The following is a 23,914-nucleotide window of genomic DNA, read 5'->3' as shown; positions in this document are numbered from 1 at the left end:
TAAGCACCTAAATTCAGTACGCTGGTAGAGGTCAAAGTAATCAAAAAAGGGAAAAGCCCAAAGAACTTAAACCTTCACACAACCCGAAAGGATGTCTAATGGCCAAGATCTCATTAAAAAGTAAGTTCTGCATGTGAAGGCAGACAAAGGCAAGAGAGGCGAGAGGCCTGTGATTGACGGCGCACCGGCAGCCTTTGCGCACCTGAGACCTGCACACAGGAGTCGGAAGCCAAGGGCACCAGGCACTTCGGTTCGATTTAGAACAAAGAGCTTTCTCCTCCTTCCTTCCCTGGGCTCCCGGTGCCCGAGTTCTTCTGTACAGGTCACTTCATCTCATTATCTAAAGAAGTTTAAAAATCCACTTATGTCTTCAAAAAGAAGACTTCAGTCCTTGACACTCAGTGTGAATGCTTTTAAAGCAATTAAGGTCCCTGCAGCCAAGTACTGTTAAACTCAAGATTTAGGAACAACAAGTGCAATAAGCAAGAAACACACACACACACAATGTCCCAATATGGTCGGATTGTATTCTACATTCCATGCCTTACTTCTAATTTATTCTCCCTCTTATGTCAATAAAGAACAAAAGGATGTTAGAAAATATGCTTGATTTGCCAACGTGATTTTCCAAAACGTGACCTTACTTTGTTGCTGCCCCTGTCAAATTCACACTCCAAGCCTCTTTCCGCAGTGCCCACGTCTGCACTTGTCGGGTCTCCTAAGAGTGTGGCTCTAGCCCCAGGTCTGCTAAATAACCAACTCTAGGCACTGGGTAGAGACTTCACTTCCTTAGGGTTTAGTGGGATGAACGGAGTTACAGTAAAAGCTTTTACAGTATTTTTGGAGCACATATTTAAGCATCTTCTATGTCAGAAGCTCTGCGAAATGTGTGGAAAATATGACAAGTGTGATCAGTTCCTGCCCAGAAGAAGCTTAATTTAACAAGAGAATCAGAGAGAACTGACCATTACAGTCCATCATGATCACTGCTGTGGCATCATCTTGCCTGACCCTCTATTATGTTAGATCTAATTCAACTCACTTCAATTTGATTTGATTTGATTCACCACACATACTCATGTGGCCACACCAGACACCTTGTCATCTCCACAACTTCACCATATTTATAACAAAATTCTCACTCCAACACTCGAACCTTCCCATTTCATTACTTAATTAGTTCTACCATAGTAATTATTTGCCTTGTGGTTGTTGTTCAATCGCCAAGTCATGTCAGACTCTTTGTGACCTCATGGACTGCAGCACGCCAGGCTCCCTTGTCCTTCTCTTTCCTGGACTTTGCTCAGATTTGTGTCCATTGAGTCAGTGATGCTTTCTAACCATCTCATCCTCTGCCGCCCCTTTCCCTTCAATCTTTTCCCATGAGTGGGCTCTTGTTATCAAGAGGCCAAAGTATGGGAGCTTCAGCTTCAGCATCAGTCCTCCCAATGATTATTAAGGGTTGACTGCTTAAAGGATTGACTGGGTTGGTTTTTGCCTATCAAGACCATATTGATCCACTGGCCCTGTTAAATTTCCCTATACTAAAGTATAGTATTAATGGATGTATAAAATACTCAGTAAAAGTAAGAACAGAAATCAATGAAATAGGAAACAAAGTTTAAGCAGAAAAATGTTAAAAATGCAAATTATGGTTTGCTAAAACAATAATAAAGTTTATAGAATCATAACAAGATTTAAGGAAAAATAAATTCAAAGAATACAAATGAAGAAGTCAGTATAGACATTAATACATAAAATATTCAATATATAAAAATAAATGAAATTTATGTCAATACATTTGCTAATTTAGACAAAATAAAATTTCTTCACAAATAAAATTTACAAAAACTAAAACAATAATAGAATTATAATCCTACATCCATTTAAAATTAATACCTTTCATAAAAACTTTATATAAAAATATTTCAGATCCAGTTGGTTTTCCTGAGAAATTCATCATGGCATTCAAGGAAGTAATAATTCAGTCTTACATGAAACCCTTCTAGAAAATAATACAAAAAATGAAAGACTTACCACCTCATTTCATGAGGCCAATATAAACTTGATAACCCATATTTACCAAAATAATTACAAAGAGAGAAAAGTGCAGGGCAATTTTTCTCAGTAGTTAAAGATATAAACCCTAAATATAATACTGGCAAAGAAAAATCTAATGACATATTAAAAGGGAAATCCATGACAACCAAGTAATTTTGCTCCTATTAACAGAATAAAGAAAGAAAACACGATCATCTCAAATTCAGTAAAAATAATTCATGAAAATAAATGCATATTTATATTTTAAAACTTATCAGCAAACTCAGTACTACAGGAAATTAAATTCCCTCCTATTAACTTATTTTCCTCTTACCGCCCACATGAAAATATTTCCGATCATTTAATCCACATTATCTCTGCTTTACTTCAGCTTCTGTTTTCTACAATACACAGCCTACTTTTCTTACTATTTTCCCTGTACTTGCTTATATAATACATGTAATGAAATCTGAGTTTTCTGCAGTATGTGGATGGTCTCTCAACTAAATTATCACCTCGTAGAGGTGAGGGCCTATGCATAAGACACACATTTAAGAGATTAAAAATAAATCATTTTTTTCTTTCAATAAATATAAAGTTGGTCAATGTCTCAGACACTAACTTTTGTGTTCTAAATAGTCAAAAGACACAAAGCTTGCCCACAAGAAATTCAATCCAGAAAAGGAAACAACCATATGAATGAAAATAAACAATAAACCTAATGGGCAAAGTCAAAGAACAGTGTAATAATAGGAAACTATAACTATATTTGCATGCATGCTTAGTTATGTCCAACTCTTTGCCACCCTATGGACTATAGCCCACTAGGCACAGAGTCTCAGAGTCAGACACAACTGAAGCGACTTAGCACGCACACTCGCATGATAAGATTTTAGACCTTAGCTTCTATCTTAGTATTTACTGAATGGAGGAATTATAATTTTCTCTATATATTCTCTAATATAGGTATATGAAAATACAACTACTTACATGTCCCCATTATTCCCTTCATAGGTTGAACTAATGCAGTTCTTCTATCAACAAATAATTTATGCCTTAAACAAGACCACATGTGTATTGGGAGGAATTCTAAATTAAAAAAAAAATTAAAAGCACTTGAATTTCACTGCAACTGTAGGATTAACTCGGGATAACATTGACCAAGCCACTTGATCTTTCTGTATCTCATTTTCTTCAACTACAAAATGAGGAAAATAATTACCTGTGAGCTTTCAGGTTGCTAGAGAGCTGGAATAAGAGAAAACAGGTAAAAACCTTTGGTCAACTGTACAGAGATATATAAATGAAAGATATTGTCAAGCCAATGTTATCATGATGGCCAAGTTTCATAGCATGAGTATGATTCAAGAAAGCCCTATAATTAGACTAGTGTTTGGATATTTGGTAGCTTTGGAACAAGCAGTTGGAGTGGTAGAATCGAAGACGGAGATGACAGGGAAAATGATACAGGTTCTCTAAAACAACAGCTCTAAGAAAGTTAGCTCTTGACTGCTAAAAAACAGCACCATTACATATGGGGGTTTGGCAAACGGCAGAAGGGTGTGTGTTGGGGGGAGGCTCCCCCAGAACACTGGTCCAAGCTTTAGGGTGAGCTTTAACTTCAGAGGTTGTACCAGGCTGTGCGAATAAAGATCCACCAGGTGGCGCAGCGGCCAAGAATCCACCTGCCAACGCTGGAGAAGCAGGAGGCATGGGGGCTACTCCTGGGTCGGGAAGATCCTCGGAGAAGGAAATGCAATCTGCTCCAGTATTTCTGCCTGGGAAATCCCATGGACAGAGGAGCCTGGCAGGCTACAGTCCACAGGGTCACAAAGAGTGAGACATAACTGAGTGTGCACACGTGCGCGCACACACACACAGTCAGCAGTTCCTAGACAGATAACATAGCAAGGAATTATTTTCACCCTCTGAGATCCTCAGTATTTCCAACTACTCTTCCTTCTTTACCCAACATACAGAGAACCTTAAAAAAAAAAAAATAGCTATTTAGCAACAGAAAAGTCACACAGTGGAGAAAAGTGAGTGGAGATCAGGGCCAAGGGCGTTGTCCCTCTGCTTGAGAACACACCAGACGGGTATGATATTTGTGTACAGGGTCTCAGAAGCAGCTGGCACGAAAGAGCAAATAAGGTCAAGCTGACGTCCATGCAATCAGAGCAGAGGGGGATTAAAGAAGAAGAAATGACAATGAAAATGCTGTAACACTGAATTATCTCTGGTGAGTTACTGCACATACCAAACGGACCAAATTCACCCTGCTTCTGCCTTTGTAAATAGTTTTACTAGACTCCAACTCATTCATTTATGCACAGTTAAAGCCACATAACGCTTCCCTGGTGGCTCAGATGGTAAAGAATCTGCCTGCAAGACAAGGGAACCAGGTTCAATCCCTGGGTTGGGAAGATTCCCTGGATAAGGAAATGGCTACCCACTCCGGTATTCTTGCCTGGAGAATCCCCATGGACAGAGGAGCCTGGCGGGCTAGAGTCCATGGCATCACAAAGAGTCGGGCATGACAATGACTAACATAGCCACTCGGCACCACATGGCAGAGCTGGGTTTTGGGGACCAAGACTACAGAGCCTGCAGAGCAAATATATGTACTATCTTCCCTTTACGGAAAAGTTTCCTAATCTCTGTGTTAAGAGGAATGGAAGAAGAGAGATATTACAGGGACTAGAAACTCTCAACCAAAGCCCAGAGCAAGAAGTGGGATTTGATGTCTGAGAAGAGCCTGATTGCAGGAAGTAGGGATACTTGGACCAAATAAACAGAACAATTACAACATATATGCATCATGTTATTTAAAATGAATTGAGAACAGATGAATAAAATCCAGCTCTTTGATGTCCTAGTTCCTGGATTTTCTCACAGAAGTCATCATCTCTAAAATAAATATTTGAACTAGATGATCTGTACAGCCCATTCAGGCCTCAAGGTCCATGACTGTAGCATTTCCAGTGTCTCCGAGAGTAAGTGCCTTGCTATTCTGCAGGAAAGAGGCCTGATTTCATTCATTTTCTTTTAAACCAAAAGGGAAGAAGCACTGATGTAGACTATTACATTGTTCCTCCTTAACGCTTATTGATGAGAACAGTTGATTCTTGTGGAAAAGACCTTCTGAAAGATCTCAAATCATAGGGAAAACTGAACTTCATTCACATTTTATATGAGTAGGGAGATGATGGGTATCAAGTGGGCACATGTCTTACAAGAAGAAAATAAACACTTTTCAGCTGTGAACTCACAAATCTAAACTCACACCACCCTCACCTTGTTCCCAAATCTCCCCACCTCCTATGCCTCCTATTTCAGTCAATGGCAACGTTATATACTTAGTGAGCGCAGTGGGGAGAAGCAGCTGTTAAGGACCTGTTTTCCAGTCTCTGCAGAGATTTCCAGAGCACATGACGGGGTTCCAGCCTCCATTACAGGGTTCCCAGCTATCTTGCACTGTTGTTGTTTAGTTGCTAAGTTGTGTTCACCTCTTCTGCAACCCCATGGACTGTAGTCCGCCAGGTTCGTCTGTCCACGGGATTTCCCAAGCAAGAATACAGGAATGGGTTGCCATTTCTTTCTCCAGGGGATCTTCCAGACCCAGGGATGGAACCTGCGTCTCCTGAATTACAGGCAGATTCTTTACCACTGAGCCACCATGGAAGCCTTCCAGCCTTCTTTAAAGCCTCCAATATCCCCATCTCTCTCCCTCTCCACTGCTACTCCACTAACTAGGTTTAATCCTCCATCTTCTTCCCCTGGAATCTCAGCCCCCTTCCTGGTTACACCCCACTGTACACATGTGGTATTTTGTTTGTGTGTACCACTGAGTCACCCTGGAGAGTGCTGAGATAATAAGTAATGACAGTGACTGTCTGAAATGTCTTGCTGGCATGCCTCTACGCCCCACTGATCTGCAGGCTTGCCTTTACCCAACTGAATCCTAGCCTTACCCTGCTAACTAAACTCATCTCTCAATGCCCACGGGCACCTGTTTATAGTTACAGAGATGTCGCAGGTCCAAGGAATAGCAAAGGCACTCATCCTAAGAGATTATAAAGAAAACAACGGCACTCTATTTCCAGTTATAAACAGCCATACAAAGTTCCTGACTGCATGGCTTGTATTTTATATGATGTGTTAGTGTAACACATAAATATAGCAATGCAGCTTACACAAATTGAGGAAAAGTCTGCTTGTTCTCCTCTACATGTACTAAATACTGTTTTGCCTATTTATTTTTTATATTGGTATCATGCAATTTGGATAAATTATAAATAGGCTTGCCTAGTTGCTCAACTTAGACACACATGAACGTAACTCAATGCATTAAAATCTATGGGGACAGTTGATTAACCACATAGAAAAAAATAAAATTAGATCTTCATCCTACACTATATGTCAAGAAACAAATTTCAGTGAATTATAGCCATAAGTATAAAAATACAATTAAAGATACATAAAAATACAAAATAAAAATAATGCATATCTACTTACCTGAGGGAAAAATATCAAAGTGGCATTCTGAGCAAAGGCTTTCACATAGAGAAAGTTGATAGAGTTAACAACATAAAAAATAAATATTTGCTTAAAATGTAAAAAATAATATCAAATAGGGTATATCATTTTAAAAATATTACATATATTATGTTTAAAATAAAAAGAGATTTTACAAACCATCCAGAAAAGGGTGATTCAGCTAAGACAAAAACAAGCAAGGAAAAAATAGACAATTCACAATGAACTACATAAACATATTGTTCTTCATTTCTGTCTCAGGACTGTTTTATAAAGATTCAGATTTAAACTGAAGTTAATTTTTTTCTCAGAAAATATTTTTTAAACCCTAGTTTTAACAGTCAGCCTGAAAAAGAAAAAACATGTATTTGTCAGTGTAGCTAATTTGACCACATGTGCCAGTTACATTAAAATATTAATAGTCATAATTCATCTTGAGAAAAATCAGATGTATAAAAAGGACTATATACAAAGATATTCATCAGGAAAACACAGAATAATATGCCATGTTTTTGAAACAGAAGAAAATTTGCTCACTATATATATGTAAAGAACAATCTGAATATATATATATATAACTATAAAAAAGTAGGGGGCTCATAAGTGGCACAGTGGTAAAGAATCTGCCTGCCAATGCAGAAGATGCAAAAGACCCAAGTTTGATCTCTGGGTTGGGAAGATCCCCAGGAGGAGGGCATGGCAACCCACTCCAGGATTCTTGCCTGGAGAAGCCCATGGACAGAGGAGCCTGGTGGGCTGCAGTGCAGGGGGTCACACAGAGTCAGATACAACTGAACAATTAAGCACACACACAGCACATAAACATGTAGGAAAAAGACTAAGAAAACGCAGGCCAGAATTTCAAGTGAGACTTCTGCTCCAAATCAAAATGGGATAACAGAACACATTTATCCTCCCACTTGAAACAACTAAATATTACAACAAAATACATATTTAAAAAAAAAAATCCCTTAAAACACTGGGTGCTGAGCAAGGCAGTGACTTTTTAAGAAATGGGAAGTTGGGAGTGAACAAGATGAGCTGGAAGACTACTCCCACTTACCGCTTGGAGAAAGTTTCCGGGTCACAGTACAGGGAAGAGAGACGCAGTCAGACCTAGGAACTGAGGGGTCAAAACTAGAGGTCCAACAACGTCAGGACGGATGTAGTTCTCAGCATCTCAGAGACGGGGAGAGATGCCTGGGAAGGAACTCCAGAGACCTGCAGGGGGCGCTCTCAAGAATTTGGCTGACTGCTACGGATCAGTGTGTGCCTGTGTTCACTCCAGTCCTCTTGCCTGGCAAATCCCACGGACGGAGGAGCCTGGTGGGCTGCAGTCCGTGGGGTCGCTGAGAGTCGGACACGACTGAGCGACTTCACTTTCCCTTTTCCCTTTCATGCATTGGAGAAGGAAATGGCAACTCACTCCAGTATTCTTGCCTGGAGAATCCCAGGGACGGCAGAGCCTGGTGGGCTGCCGTCTATGGGGTCGCACAGAGTCGGACACGACTGAAGCGACTTAGCAGCAGCAGTGAGAAATCTACCAGAGACCTGAGGAAAAAATACCTGAAGGATTACAGGGAACTGCTTCTGGAGTTCCAAGAGGGCAAGAAACCCTGCCTGCACCCAAAAGACACAGTAATAAGCCTAAGTCAGAGGGCATCAATGCAAGTGCTAAAAAAGGGTCTTGGCTCAGGAAGACCTGTTCGCTCTAGCAAAGCCTTGAAGAAAGATCTCCAAGTGACTAAACCCTTGCCTGGTAGCAAGCTCTAAAGTCCTGGAGATATAAAAATACATACAGGACCACGGTACATCCACTGTGTCCATCAGCCAGTCAAAAATTACAAGGTAAATAAAGACGTAGGAAAATATTACCCATGAGGATGAAAATCCATCCATTGAAACAGATGCAGAAACAACAGAGATAATAGAATTAGTAGACAAGAATATGAAAACAGTTTCTACTACCGTATCTCATATGTTTAAGCAGATAGAGGAAAGAACAAACATTTAAGAGTCAAAGAGATAAAAAAAGATCCAAATTGAATTTCCGAGCTAAGAATTACAATGTCAGGGAGGAAAAACACACTGATGAGACTGATACCAGATTAAACATGGTGGAAGAAAAGATTAGCAAACCGATGAGTGATAATTCTCATTAGCTTTCTATTGCTTTTGTAACAAATTACTGCAAACTCAGTGGCTTGCTAAACACATTTGCTATCTTCAGTACTGTAGGCCTAAGGTCCAACACAGGGTTAACATCAAGGTGTTGAAAGGACTGCTTTCCTTCTGGAAGTTTTCGAGGAAAATCTGTTTCTTTGCCTTTTCTGGCTGCTAGAAACTGCCCTCATTTCTTGGTTCAAGGTCCCTTCCTCTATCTTCAAAGGTGATTCATTGAGTTTATCTCATGTTTCACGTCTGTGATCTATTCGTCTGCCTCCTTCTTTCACTTTTAAGAACTCATGTGATTAACATAAGCCTCCCAGATAAACCAGGATAATCACCATATTTTAAACTCATCTCAATAGAAATATTAGTTCTATCAGGACTAAAGAACAATATTAGGAGTGAAGAAATATCTCAGATAAATGACCTCAGCTTCCCACTTCAGGAATCAAAAGAGAGAATTAAGTTAAACCCAAAGTAAGCAAAAGAAATAGAGAAGGAAATGGCAACCCACTCCAGTATTCTTGCCTGGAAAATCCCATGGACTGAGGATTCTGGAGGACTATAGTCCATACAGTCGCAAAGACTCAGGCAAGACTGAGCAACTGAGCACACACGCACGCAAGCAAAAGAAACCAAAAAAAAAAAAAAAAAGATCACAGTAGAAGTCAGTTTTTAAAAAGGAAATATATGTATACATTCTATTTACAGACTTTTCTTCACTTGGAATTTTGGTAGAAAGAAATGGGCTTCCCTGGTGCAGAATTTTGATAGAAAGAAATAGCGCATTGATATTTTCAAAATTTAATAAATACATTTAAAAATCTTCGGGCTAGTAGAGTTAAAACAAAGATCATTTTTAATAAAGAGTAAAGCATATTCAATACTGAGATGCAACTATAGTCAAAGTCTTCAAGAAACTAAAGCCAGTTCTTAGGAGGGAAGGACATTCTTTACCAAGGCCATGTTTCAGCAGGCACACAAAGTAATAACTCCATGCATCCACTCATTAATTACACAAACATGTTTTAAGCATCTACTTACTGTGACCTAAGCAGCGTTCTGGGGCCTGAGGCTACATCAGAGAACGGCCCATATAACTGTGCTTCCGAGTTGCAGCCTATGGACACTGACTAGGGAGGCTGCCAACAGCGTCTGGACCACACCCCTCTTCCCATCTCCACGTGAGACGCTCATTTGCTCCTTTTGACGGAGTTTTTCAGAGATGTTTCAGCTGCACAAGCAGTTGCTCCCTGACCACGCACTGCTCCTCTTTCCACACCTTTCCCCTTTCCAGGGCTTTGGAGGCACGTTGAATGCGTGAGGCACGTTGAATACGTGAGGCACGTTGAATACGTGAGGCAAGTTGAATACGTGAGGCACGTTGAATGCGTGAGTACGTGCACGCGCATGCGTCTGAGGGGAGCGCAAGCTGGGCCCCTGCCAGATGCATCGCGTCTTCCCGTTTTATGTATTTGGAGTTGCCGTGGGGTCTAGCCAACAATGCAAACCTGTACACAAGCAGTGACCTTCTTTGTACATCACAAACCCTATAGTTTCTCCCTTCAGTTGGCTCCCTTTTGGATCCCAGAAAAACCGTAGCTTCCATTATCTCCTCCATTTCAATTCTGGTCTGAGTTTTAATCTTTTGTAGTAGGGATTCTGGGCTATATTTTTAAAAAAGGACACTGTGGATATGTCTTGTCTCTGACCCTAACTCGGGTGTTTCCTGGCTCCATGGCAATAAAGAGGTTGAAATGGAGATTTTAGAAAACACCCAGAGAATGGTGTAGCCTAAAACCACAGGTTGGCATAATTAGCATCAACGGCATAGCCCTCCAATCAGTATTAACTATAACTTTTTTTTAGGTCTTTACTAAATTGTGCATTATTTTAGGGGCTGTGTCGCACTCATTTTATATCATTAATGTCTTACAAAATCGTGCATGGAAGAATAAGCAGCCAATAAATATTTGTTAATAATAATGGCTATCAATTTCATCTAAAAGCTTTGAATTTTATTCAGGTTTTGCTAAGCACACCTCAAAGTAACATACTCTCACTTTCTCGCTTCAAAAATTGTTGAGACCATGACAACCCACCATGGATCTCATTTTCAGAGATCGAGCTAGAAAAAACTACACTTCTTTTTTCCTCTCTGAGTCCTACATGTATTTATGATATAGCTGCTACTGTGAGTTCACTCCGGGCACCTCCAGATTATATCATTTTGGTAGTGAACTTTAGGAATCACTACTTCAAACGTGAATCCTTTTAAACAAGATTCCTGTTGTTGTTGTTGTTGTTGTTTTTCAATATGTAAAGATAAAAATAGCTCAAAGTAGGTACTACCTTGAAAGTAACCGAGATTTCCCATCTTCTACAGCAGGGAGTATTCTGTTTTCCTCTTTTTCTGTTAACCATCGTCTTTATTTACGGCATCCTACACACTAATCCTTGTTCATGTTGTGTATTCAGTTTTTGCACCGGCTTCTGTGAAACATCAACTGAAGAGACACTCATGGTTCCCTGGGCTGTTTTTCATTTGTTCATTGTTGTTGCTGTTGTTTTGTTTTTACTGTTTTGTGTACACTTGTAAACAACCAACATCATTTTTCCTCAGAACTGCCTGATTAGAGCAAGTTTACCAATTAAGGTCACTCACAGCACCCGTGTCCTTCAAAAACTCCCCAGCAAAACTTTCTCAAGAACACGGAATGGTGGGACATCCCTGAAGCTTTGTGAATTGCCTTTAACAAGAATTACTTTTACCAAAGGCCCCTAGAGTCCTCCTGACAAAGTGTCACACAGTGCTCTCTGAAGGAGCTTGTGATTGAAAACATACAGGAATTATTTACATGTACCCCCAGGGCTGATTAACAGGAGCCTCCACACTGTCAAATAGATATGGACAGTAATCTAACAAGTTGACAGTGCCACTTTCCATTCATAAGCTTTTCCCACTATCACTGTTTGGATTCTTTGCCTTTTGGTAACTCCTAGGAAGGTCTCAATGGGACAAGAAGGTCTCAATGAAAACAAGATCACATGTCAACCTCCCACTGCTGGCAGAGGGAAGCTGGTGTGATGAACAGCTCCATGTAGTTAGTGAATTTCTGACTTGGTACATAACACATATATGCCCTTCTCCTATCGCCTACTAAGGGTTCTTTCTTCTTTCAGGTGCTAAGTTGCTTCAGTCGTGTCCAGCTCTTTGCAACCCTATGGACTGTACCCCACCTGGCTCTTCTGTCAGGGGATTCTCCAGGCAAGAACTGGAGTGGGTTGCCATGCCCTCCTCCAGGGGATATTTCCAACCCAAGGGTCAAACCTGGATCTCTTCTCCTCCATTGGCAGGCAGGTTCTTTATCACTAGTGCCTCCTGGGAAGCCCTCCCTCTTTCAAAGAACAGATGGAAATTATGATTTGATCTTAGTAATTTGCATCATGATATCCACGCCTTCACTTTGTATCTCCATGGTATTGTGGAATTAATTTCAATATGAATAGGAGATTTTGATGCTTTGATTTGGGAAAATTTAATAAAGAGAAGTGCCATTTCTAGGATTAAAGTTTTTCTTGACAATTAAAAAATAAGATATTAAAATTATCTTCAATTACATTTGAAGCATAAAACAGGATAGAAATGTTAAGTTAAATACAAATAAGATAAATTTAAATTTTGATTCATATAGAATCATAGTGAGAAATACCTGAAATAACATGGCATAGATTTATTCAGGGTCCTGGGATCAGAAACTTGTTATGGTCATTATTCATTATCATTACTTTCAGCCTTTTTGATCAGATCATATGAGAAATTTTAAGATTTAGTAGGATGTTTAACTCATCTAGCATATAAGAACTTTGTGGCATGGAGCTGTAAGCATAAAATAGTATATGTGCTATTAGTTTGAGAACTTACACATTTTGAAAAAAAATGTAAAGAAGTTTTTAAATGTTTAGATTTAGGAAATGAGAGATATTTATGACTTGCTAGTTTTCAAAAACTTTTAATTTTATTTTTTAATATCAACAGCTAATAAAGCCCTAATGTTAGGTGTTTTTTTTTTAAGAAAATAAACTATGATAATGCAAATGCCTCAAAATACTTTCAAAGACAAACATTTCTCCATAATTCTAACGTGGAGACCTAAATATTTACGTGGACATATATAACTGTCCTATAAACAGACTATTCTAAATCATAACACTGTTAAACAGTGATCCTAAAATATCCTGTAAATAAGAAAATACCCACATTAGAAGAAAGGCCATAAATATCTGACATAATAAAATATTATTTTTCCCCCTTACAGGATTAAAAAACATTCCTATTTATCTTTATTTTGCATGAAAGCTGTGAGGCTATAAATTGTAAAGCACAAAAACCAGTAGAAAGCCTAAGTATATTGTAAAGAAACCAAACTAGTTTGCATTGAAGATGGATTTTGAATTCTATATACGTGATAAAACTATACATTCTGTGAATGATTGTGGCATGCATGCATATCACACACACGAACGTGTATTTAACGATGTCTTAAAGCCCAGTAGAAATACTGAAGGAAATAGAGGTGGTCGGAGCTCAAAGTGACCCAGAGGAGGCAAGACAGGAATTTGTGGAGATATCACTGTTCCCAAGACCTCCAACTTTGAAGAGAGGAATTAATAGCTCTAAAGGATGTGTGACAGCAAAATTTCTCAAACATTTGGCGCATTATTTGTCCCAAACCACAAAATGATGTGTAAGCACTCCAGGAAAATCTCAGGAGTGAAAGAAAATGGTTCTTACTTGCTAAAAAAAAAGGATCTCATAATTTGTCACCTTGGAAAGATTCCGTTTCGGTTTTTTGGTGAAATTTGTTTTTAAATGTGAGGTGCAGAAATTTCTTTCACACTCCTCAATGCCTTACTCTTAGCCTCGCATTCACAGGGTAACTCACAGGAGGATATATGCAGTACAATAAACAGCCAGTGTGCATGGCGAAAGGGTTTAAAGCATTTTCTGGTTATAATCCTATTTATTTTACTTCTGTTGAAAATTGGAGCCTCTTTTAAACTATAAGAGAAGGATGAGAGCTCTGCTGATGGTTATGACACACTTCTGCTTGTCTCCACACTAAAGCTGCCTTTTACTTGGTTGTCCCAGCTACATAATCACCCCCACACCTCAAATTTAATCATTATATAGAACATACAGCACACATTTTCTTGTATGTTAGGTTTTTGGGGAGTCACACCAGACTCCCCTATGCTATTTACTTTAATCTCACATAAAGATCCATTATTTGTCTTTTACCTTTGTTGTCGTTCAGTCGCTCAGTCACATCTGACTCTTTGCAACCCCATGGACTGCAGCACGCCAGGCTTCCCTGTCCTTCACCATCTCCCAGGGCTTGCTCAAACTAAAGACCATTGAGTCAGTGATGTCATCCAACTATCTTATTCCCTGTCGTCCCCTTCTCCTCCTGCCTTCAATCTTTCCCAGCATCAGGGTCTTTTCCAATGAGTCAGCTCTTCGCATCAGGTGGCCAAAGTATTGGAGCTTCAGCTTCAGTATCAGTCATTCTTTTACCTTATCATGTCAAATTTATTTGTGTAAGACAATTGTGGATCTTCCTGATCTAGGGATTGAACCTACATCTCTTGTGTCTCCTGTAGTGGCAGGTGGATTCTGCACCACCTTATAATTATGTATACCAGAATGTTTAGAACATTAAACAAGAAGGAAACAGGGTGATCAAAGCTAGTCCAAGGGCCGAATCTTAGCATGAATGTACTCCACCCCACTCAGTCTAGCATGGTTCATTGGATGGGGAAGGAAGTTGAAGATAAACCTATAAATGTGTACAGGTAAAGACCATGCCACTTTTGAAAGCTAGGCTGAAAATTTATGATTTTGTTAGTTAATATGATGTTGTTGTTCTGTTGCTAAGTCGTGTCCGACTCTTTGCGACACTATGGACTGTGGTACACCAGGCTTTCCTGTCCTTCACTGTCTCCCGGGAGTTGAAGCTTGTTCAAATTCATGTCTATTGAATCAGTGATGCTATCTAACCATCTCACCTTCTGTCATCCCCTTCTTCTGCCTCACTCTATCCCAGCATCGGGGTCTTTTCCAATGAGTCAGCTTTTCACACCAGGTGGCCAAAGTATTGGAGTTTCAGCTTCAGCATCAGTCCTTCCAATGAATATTCAGGGTTGATTTCCTTTAGGATTGACTGCCTTGATGTCCTTGCTGTCCAAGGGACACTCAAGAGTTTTCTCCAGGACCACACTTTGAAAGCATCAATTTGTCAGTGCTCAGCCTTCTTTATGGTCCAACTCTCATACCCATACATGACTACTGAAAAAAACATAGCTTTGACTATATGGACTGTTGTCAGCAAAGTGATGTTTCTGCTTTTTATACACCATCAAAGTTCGTCATAGCTTTCCTTCCAAGGAGCGATATGTGGGTAAGTATTTTATACACTATTGAAAGTAGTTAATCCTGACAAAATTTAATTCTGTTCACTAGGGGTTCCACAAGTTAGAGAAATAAATGTGATCTAATTTTAGCAGTCAAAGGGCACAAAAATTCATCTGTATTAGCTATTTTACTCTTGCGTAAGAGCATCTCAACTGTGATTGCCAAAACTACAACATTCTTTCTGTTATCACATCACACAATTTAATTATTCATCTCTTTTCTATTCCCATTTAGCAGCAGTAGACATGGATTGAAAGCATAAAGAACAGAAAGGATAAAATGAAAATCTGTGGTCTTTGGGAATAATTTTTCTACATATATTTTGAGAGAATGAGACTTCATTCTTCATAAGGTTGTTAAACTAACCCTGAACACAATTTCAAAAGAATAGAAGTGGTAGCCATGAAACTGGTAACCAAATCCATTCCTAAATTCTTCTCATGTTGTACTTCTCACTAAATTAGGGGCTTAACAGCAGATGCTTACTATCTTAGCCTCCTTTTTGCCTAAGTATACACCAGACTGATTCCAACCCAGCAAATGTAAAGAAAATTTTCTAGGGGTGCTTCTGAGAAAACAAATATAAAAGAATAGACAAATAAATATAAGAACCATGCACAAAAAACAAACAAAAGATAGACACAGATAAATGTAAGTATAAGAACCATATACACATTACTTACGATGTGGTACTTGGAGTGGTAGCAGCCCATGAGGTAAATGTCAACTAAATACAGGACTGTTGGCTCTAAGAGTGTTTAGACACAGCATCGATACCAGCAAAAGCCTGAAGAACTGTTTACATGGGAAAAACGAGTCTCAATTCTTTGAACCACAATAGTTAGGTGTCGTTTGCTGTTTTGTTTTTGCTGTTGCAGTTGTTACTGTTTTTGTTACTTGAACCTAAACTGATTCCTGACCGATTTAAAATGATCACTAAATAAAAGCAGGGTGTAGCATGAAGGATAACTGTAAAGCATAAACATGCTTTTGGACCTATGAGGTATATAGGCTCATGAGTATATTGTTTTTTAATTTCTATATTAACCATGCTTATTACCAAATAAATAAAATATACAGCTACCCAATGAAGGTTTTGGTCCACTATAATAACACAAAATTCAAAAGCTACTAATGACATGAATAGCCATTGATTTTTAAGGCTTATGATCCAATTTATTGAGATGAGTTTGAGATTATCACACATTTGAGACCAGACTAAATCTGTCTATTTTTGTTGCAAAATAAAAATATAAAAGTGTATTAAAAATATTTTTTTCAGATTAGAGATATTTTATATATTTTAAGAGCTAGAACCGCTAATATTAATGACATCTCCTAGCTATATGAAGAATTTTGGTCTGACGGAAACAGAATATCTAATGACATGTATCTTTTATAACTACAGGTGGACTTTTCAATAAGAAGAAGATGGCAAAATGTCTCTAGATCTTTTCAAAAGTACATTTAATAAATGCTATTTAAATTTTTTCAAAGGTCAAAAATCATTAAAAAGTAAGACATTTTAGCATACACTCTTCTATTTACTCATGTTTTATTTTATCGATTAATTACCATACTCAAGCTGGTGTATGCCATCCTCTTTCATTTTAAATAAATTGAAATAAATGTTTATAAGCTACGTCTTCTCCATCTTTGTAATCTTGTCCACTAGAGCCTGGCTGTTGGTAATGAAATTAAAAATATTGAATGCCTCTAAATGCACCTTTAGGCATTAAAAAGAATGGGGAAAGCTCTTTGGTATTTAGTAATTCATAACTATAACTAGGCTAAACTTCCTGAAAAATGGGGAGAAGTGTAGCTTAATGTGGATGCAACTTTTCAGGTGTAAAAGAAAAAAAAATCCTTTGTGACTTGCACCAAAATGTATGATAGTTACTGAAGAATAAAAAGCTCAAAAGCTAAAGAAGTTTGTTCTGCAAGACGACATTTCTCATTGGTGTTTTCAGGGAAAAAAACCATCATTCAGTAGTTCTACACTGATTAAACAAACTTTAAGAAGCAAGATGCATTAAAAGGAATCTGTCGTTGCCATACAATTTTTATAAGCAATTCAAGCACTTAAAACTGTTTTCCAAAGTGAGGAATGCAATGAGTAGAATTTTGTGTGTCTGTACTTTGAGTCTATTCCCTTTTAACCTTTCTCTGAAAAGACATGCCAGGCATTATTTTCAGACAATTGTTCTGTTCAGAGAAACATCAAGAACAAATAAGCATTTGCACTTGAAGTGTGAAGAACGTTTTAATGGTGTTAGAAATAATTTTTGCTTTGCTAGCTGCAGGGCTAACCAAAAAAAAAAAAAAACCAAAAACCTAAAGACAAACAGTCCAGAAATGTGGTGAAAAGATATTTAGATTTATCACTGATCTTTGTCTGCTTTTTCTCAGACCTTTTCTTTCACCAACTGATAATAAATGCCATATATCCTTCATAGCCAGGCCACCAAAGAGAAAGCATCTCTTCACCGAGGTGTAAGGCTCTTTATCTTCTCAAAAATGACAGACTTTCAAATAAAAGATTAAAGATCTAAGATATTAATCCCTCTAAATTGAAAAAAAATAGTTTATAAAATGTGGATGTTTTCTCACAATGACAAATGATGGTAACGTAACCAAAAGAGAGATTAAAAGCTTATTCAGTAATAAGTTAAATTATAAATAATCTATATTGTTTGTATATTATCCTTAGGAAACTTTAAGGAGATGTGGGTTTGATCCCTGGGTCAGGAAGATCCCCTGGAGAAAGGAAATGGCAACCCACGTCCGTATTCTTGCCTGGGAAATCCAATGGGCAGAGGGGTTTGGAGGACTGCAGTCCATAGGGTCGCACAAAGAGTTGAACATGACTGAGCAACAACAACTATGAACCTCAGTTTTCTTATTTGTAAAATCCATTTTCTTGTTATTTGTGCCCTACCAACCATCCTCCCAGATGTTCAGGACAAATCTGAAAACCACCCTTCATTCTGCATAGACCTTCTTCAAACCCTACGGTGCCCTGTGCCTCTGAAATGTCTCTTGTTTCCTTACACACAAGCCAGCTCTATCCTCACTCTCGTTAGTCAGGTCTGCATAACTCCGTGAGCTTCTCAGTTTAATGTCCTCCCAACCAATCTCATCCCCTGTGTTCACTCTTCTAATTCATCCCTCAAATTACCAAGTGACAATTTGTCAAGTGACACTACTTCTCATTTCTGTCTATAAACATCTAGGCATCTTTGCTCATGGTTGAAACACTCTCTGAGTGGGGTATATTCCTAAGGTGCTTGATGATTGGGTAAAGTTATTTGTTACGTCATTGTGCAGCTCCACAGGACCTCAGTACTCCTTAAGTGCATACATATGTTTAAGCATTTTACATGGCAGTTGTCTCATTAATGCTCAAGAGCAAGGGTGTCTTTCCACCTTAATATTAAGATATCCACCTTAATATCTAGCACAGGACATAGATTTGAGTTTCATTTGAGACATCTCTCCTATTGCCCCAAGAAAAGGATACCCATCTATCTTGAAACAACATTTTGCATGTCTGTCTCTGTCTCTCCGAGATATGCTTTATCTCTGTTCAGCTTTCTCTTCCACATTTCTAGCAGGATGTCTCCTTTTCCTCTTTCTCCTCATCCATCTTGATAATAAAGTCCACCGGCAAAGTTCATTTAAATTATTTCATGTTCAAAGCGATGATAATGATGATGGTGATGACATTAATATTAATTATTGGTTATTCATTATTAGCTGAGTTTAAGTACTAGATGGGTTTCCCAGGTGGCACTGGTGGTAAAGAACCCACCTGCCAAGGCAGGAGACCTAAGAGATGCAGGTTCAATCCCTGGGTCAGAAAGATCCCATAGAGGATGGCATGGCAACCCACTCCAGTATTCTTGCCTGGAGAATCTCATGGACAGAGGAGTTTGGTAGGCTACAGTCCATAAGGTCGCAGAGTCAGACATGATTGAAGTGACTTACACACACACACACACACACACACACACACACACACACACACATACAAGCACTAGATAAATAAACAAACCCCGCGGTTGCAGGGGCAGTTTTCTTTTCTATATTGAAATCTGCTGCAGCTCTCTACCCCACCTCCCATCATTGCCCTGCCCCCAGGGCCCTTTCCAGTTATTCTGAGCCAGGAATCTGATCCTCCTGCCTGAGGAAAGAAGGTTCAGAAATGATCTTCGTCCTCTTCCTGCTTTGCTCCTCTGTGTCTCCCTTTTGTTTGTGAGGGTAATTTTCTTTCTGTGCATGCTGCATGCTAAGTCCCTTCAGTCACGTCTGACTCCTTGCGACCCCATGGACTGTACCCCGCCAGGCTCCTCTGTCCATGGGATTCTCCAGGCAAGAATACTGGAGTGGGTAGCCATTCCCTTCTCCAGGGGATCTTCCTGACCCAGGGGTTGAACCCACCTCTCTTGCATCTCCTGAATTGGTAGGAGGGTTTTTTACCACTAGTGGAACCTGGGAATATGCTCATTTTCACGTCATTAGAAAAGGGGTTAAGGCACACTGAAGATACCAAGAGTCAGCACTCCGCGTGGGAAATACAATAACCCCAGACTGCATGAGATCCCTTCCTTGGCCTGACCCTGCTCCCTCCCCCAGCATGAGTTTCTGTCCTAACTCTGGTGACTATCACTCCCAGGCATTTCTTTAAGCTTTTACAACTTGTGTTTGTATTTGTAATTATATATAAACATTACCAAATAGCAGGTCTTCTGCCAACCCTTCCTTGCTGAGTATTGAGCCACCAGGAAATCCCTATTGTTACTAAGATTCATTCATAGCCATGTGTGGAGCTCAAGTTAGCTTTCTGGCATTGTCATAGGCAATGTATTAATGTATTTAATGTATTAATATGTCATACTTTAGTCTCATTTTGATGAACCTATTTGCAGTTTCCTTTATTTTATTATTGTTTGTACAATGATTCTGCTAAGAAGACTCTTATATGTATCTCTTTGAGTACATTTGTAAGAGTTTGTCTAGGCTACAATATGTATATATAAATGGTATTTTAGGAGGTGCATATTCTTACAAGTTTTCTCCACCATACAAAATTTTTTTGCCAGGATTTTTGTTTGAATTCTATTTGTTACTTACTACCTTCAGGAAGATTGTCATCCTTTATTAAGATTAAGTCTTTAATAATATGTTCCAATAAAATGCCATACTTTTCTTCATGCTGACTGTATACTTTGGTTTAATCAAGTGGGTCCCAAGTACCAGATTTTTATTTTTAAAATTAACATCTTTATATAAAAATATATTTTATAAAATTTTATTTATGAGGTATAGTGATAAATATGTTTTATATTAATCATATATCTAGTAAAGTTGGTCAACTTATTGCTTATATTAACTGTATTGTTCATGGCTTCCCTGGTGGCTCAGACAGTAAATAATTTGCCTGTAATGCAGCAGACCTGAGTTCAATCCCTGAGTCAGAAAGCTCCATGGAGAAGGGAATGGCTTCCCACTCCAGGATTCTTGCCTGGAGAATCCCATGTACAGAGGAACCTGGTGGGCTACAGTCCATAGGGCCACAAAGAGTCAAACAAAACTGAGCAACTAACACATGATTAGTCAACTAGGTTTTGTAAGTCAAATTATGTCATCTGCAAGGAGAGACATTGTTTTCTCTTTCTTGCCAAGTTTTCTATTTTACCGTATTTTTTCTTTTGTTCCAGTTAAGATATACAGGACATATTGAAGATAAATGATGGTGTCAGTCATCCATGTTTTGATCCCAGTTTTAACCAGAATATTTTTCTCCTTTAAACTCTGTTTTAACTTTAAATATCATCTAGCTAGAGTTTCTGGGTAAGCACTGGCCAGCAGTTTAAGAACTATTTCCTTAATTTCTAGTTAATTTAGACTTGTTTTGATTTTTCGAAACCACAAATATATGACAGATTTTTATAGAATATGTTGACTTGATGTTTTTCATCCTTTAATTTAAAAATGTGGTAGAATACATTAATGACTTCCTGATGTTAACCCATTCTTAAATCTGTGGCACAAACAAGTTATTCATGAAAGGTTATGTGTTTCATATACTGCCAGATTTTAATTGTTAAAATTTATTTCCACTTTTTAATTTTTATCAGTGAATAAGAGTGTCCTGTAATTATTTTTAAAAAGACCTCATCTGATTTGGTTCATGAAATACATTTGGAATAGTTTCCCTCTTTTTACTAATTTATCAAAGTCTTAACCAATAGATCACCAGGGAAATCTTAAGTCTAATTTACTTTTAAAATAAAGCTAATTTAAAAACAACTGTCTAAATAGTTGAATAAAGAAGCTTCCACTATATATTTCTTGTAGTATATGCTTATAATGTATAATATTTTGCTATTGATAAGCATGTATTATATATATATTGTCAATAAAATTTTTTTAACAAGTAAAACATATTTTGTAAGAACAATATGTATCATAAATATATCTAATAATTTACTGTGAAAGTAATTAAATTTTCATTTTGAAGGTGACAATTTTTAAAATTTCAGTACAATAAATATAACATAAAATTTACCATTTTACAATATACAGTTCCAGGGTGTTCAGCATGCATTGTTGTACAACCATCACACCATCCACTCCTGAAAGCTCTTTCAACTTCTCCATCTGAGACTGTACCCATGGAACACTAATCGTAGGTTATATTTTAAAAATATGTGTGTGTGTGCTCAGTTGCTCAGCCATGTCCAATTCTTTGCGATCCCATGGACTGTAGCCCACCAGGCTCCTCTGTCCATGGGATTTCCCAGGCAAGAATACTGGAGTGGATTGCCACTTCCTTCTGCAGAAGATCTTCCCACCCCAGGAATCGAACCTACATCTCTTGCATCTCCTATATTGGCAGGCGGATTCTTTACCACTGTGCCACCTAAAAATACTTTCTGTTGGTTTTAAGCAAGATAAACCTGCTGGACATGCAAAAACCATGGGGGAAAAGAGTAGAGGACATATTATTTCTAATCATTTTGTTTCACAGTGTCAGGAAGGTGACCAGAATCCAGACGGTTTCCTCCACAAGTAACCATTTTGCTTACCTAAGATACAGAAGGCATTGTCAAATCTTGGGGAAAAGAGAGAGGGTTTCCTCAAAAGCAACAGCTCCCCAGACAGCCTCCGATAAGATATCTAACCTGAATCATCAGTGGAATAGCTTCTATGAATTGGAAATTTAAGTTAAACAAAATAATTATTTCATGTCTACTTAATGTAGGTTGTTAAGAGTCATACCCACGTCATATAAATTCTAAATGTGGATTTCTTCTGATACGATTTCTCCCGGCGTCTGGTGCAGAACTCTTTCCCTATATGGAAACTGTCACAAGAAATCATAACAGGAATCTTGGGCCAGGAAAGTGTCTATTTGTCCTGCATCACTCTGTGATGGCAATAGTTTTCTAAAGCCAGTTCACAGCCTAGCGACTTGGGTGCCCAAAACACAACCCCTTAGTGCTGGGAACCTTAATATTATAAGTACTCGCATCAGTCACACCAAGTCTCCAAAAGTATTATTCTTATCCACCTACTGATGTCTTCTCAAACTAGCTTAATCTCTTCTGGGGTACAGTCTTGCCTCTACAAATCTACTCTACTTGAAATTCCAGACAGTTCTTAAGATGGCAGTTAGGGAAGGGAACCAGAAACTTTCTCTGTTTATACTGATACTGAAGTTGAAATGTAATCCAGTCTATTTCCAGCTTCAAGGGGAGTGATTTAGCTCAGAGATGTGGGGTGGAAGTAGGGATTTACTGCAGAATTTTAGGTCTTTTCATCTTTCCTATTATATCTTCACCATGAGGCTTTAATATCTTTTTTGAAGTGAATTTGCAGAGACTTGGACATATCTGTATCTGTATACTAGTCCAGGCTACATTCTAAACACAAAAGCGCATAGGCTGTCACTCACTGGTACTGTCATTAATGCAGATGCCTTGAAGAATACACACTTCAGTGCTTGGTTGGGAAACTCTTTTTATAAAGTTCCAGGTAGTATAAATTTGGGGCTTTGCAATCTATGTGGTTCTCTTGCAACTACTCATTTCTGCCTTTGTAGCCCCAAAAAGGCCAGAGATGATATATAAGTGAATGTGCAGGGCTGAGTTCCAATAAAACTTTATTAACAGAGTGAACATAGGATCAGATTCAGCTCAAGAGTTACAGTTGGCCAACCTTTGTTTCAGTATGAACTTTACCCTCATATCTTTATCCACTTGGATAGAGAAGCAAATTGGGAAACCCATATGTCTATAAACTTCCAAATATTCCAGCTCCCTTTCTAGGTTTGAAATTTGAGTTTGACTTTATCATTGAACAAAATAATGTTCAAAATAATTTTGAAAGCTATCTCCACTAAGTGACTTATTTAAAAGGGAGATTTTTATGTCTAAGTGGTTAGGCTTTAGGGGCTTGATTGTTTCAATCTTTATTTTTAGGCTATTTGTTTACTTATTCATTCGAGATTTGCCTCAAATAGATCTGCAAGAAGAAATGTATTGTTGTTGAAGGCTCTAGACATCCTGGGATGTTTATTACCTTGAAGATATCATAACATTGCTTATGTGAAGACTGGGAATCATTGCATAGTGTCAATGTATCTGCATTGGGTGTCATCTAATACTTATTATATGATTTTTCACAACT

At 38.3% G+C, this 23,914-nt stretch overlaps 1 protein-coding gene across 7 annotated transcripts in view; it reads right to left on the bottom strand.

The window, feature by feature from the left end:
- The window catches only part of LOC145530572 (uncharacterized), a 414,567-nt gene that overhangs the window by 373,272 nt on the left and 17,381 nt on the right, over positions 1–23,914 (bottom strand). For 5 of the 7 annotated variants that reach the window (XR_014071907.1, XR_014071906.1, XR_014071905.1 and 2 more), the window contains exon 1: positions 9,790–10,103. The exons of 1 other annotated variant lie outside the window; for it this stretch is intronic. The gene's annotated coding sequence lies outside the window, so the exon portion shown is untranslated. Of the gene's footprint in view, positions 1–9,789; positions 10,104–23,914 lie in introns of those variants that run through there. One more of the 7 variants, XM_081552136.1, reaches the window with a different exon arrangement.

This window comes from Giraffa tippelskirchi, chromosome 12 (genome assembly GCF_054371585.1).
Source record: "Giraffa tippelskirchi isolate mGirTip1 chromosome 12, T2T-mGirTip1v1.2.pri, whole genome shotgun sequence".
NCBI lineage: Eukaryota > Metazoa > Chordata > Mammalia > Artiodactyla > Giraffidae > Giraffa > Giraffa tippelskirchi.
This window is presented reverse-complemented; position numbering and strand designations above follow the sequence as displayed.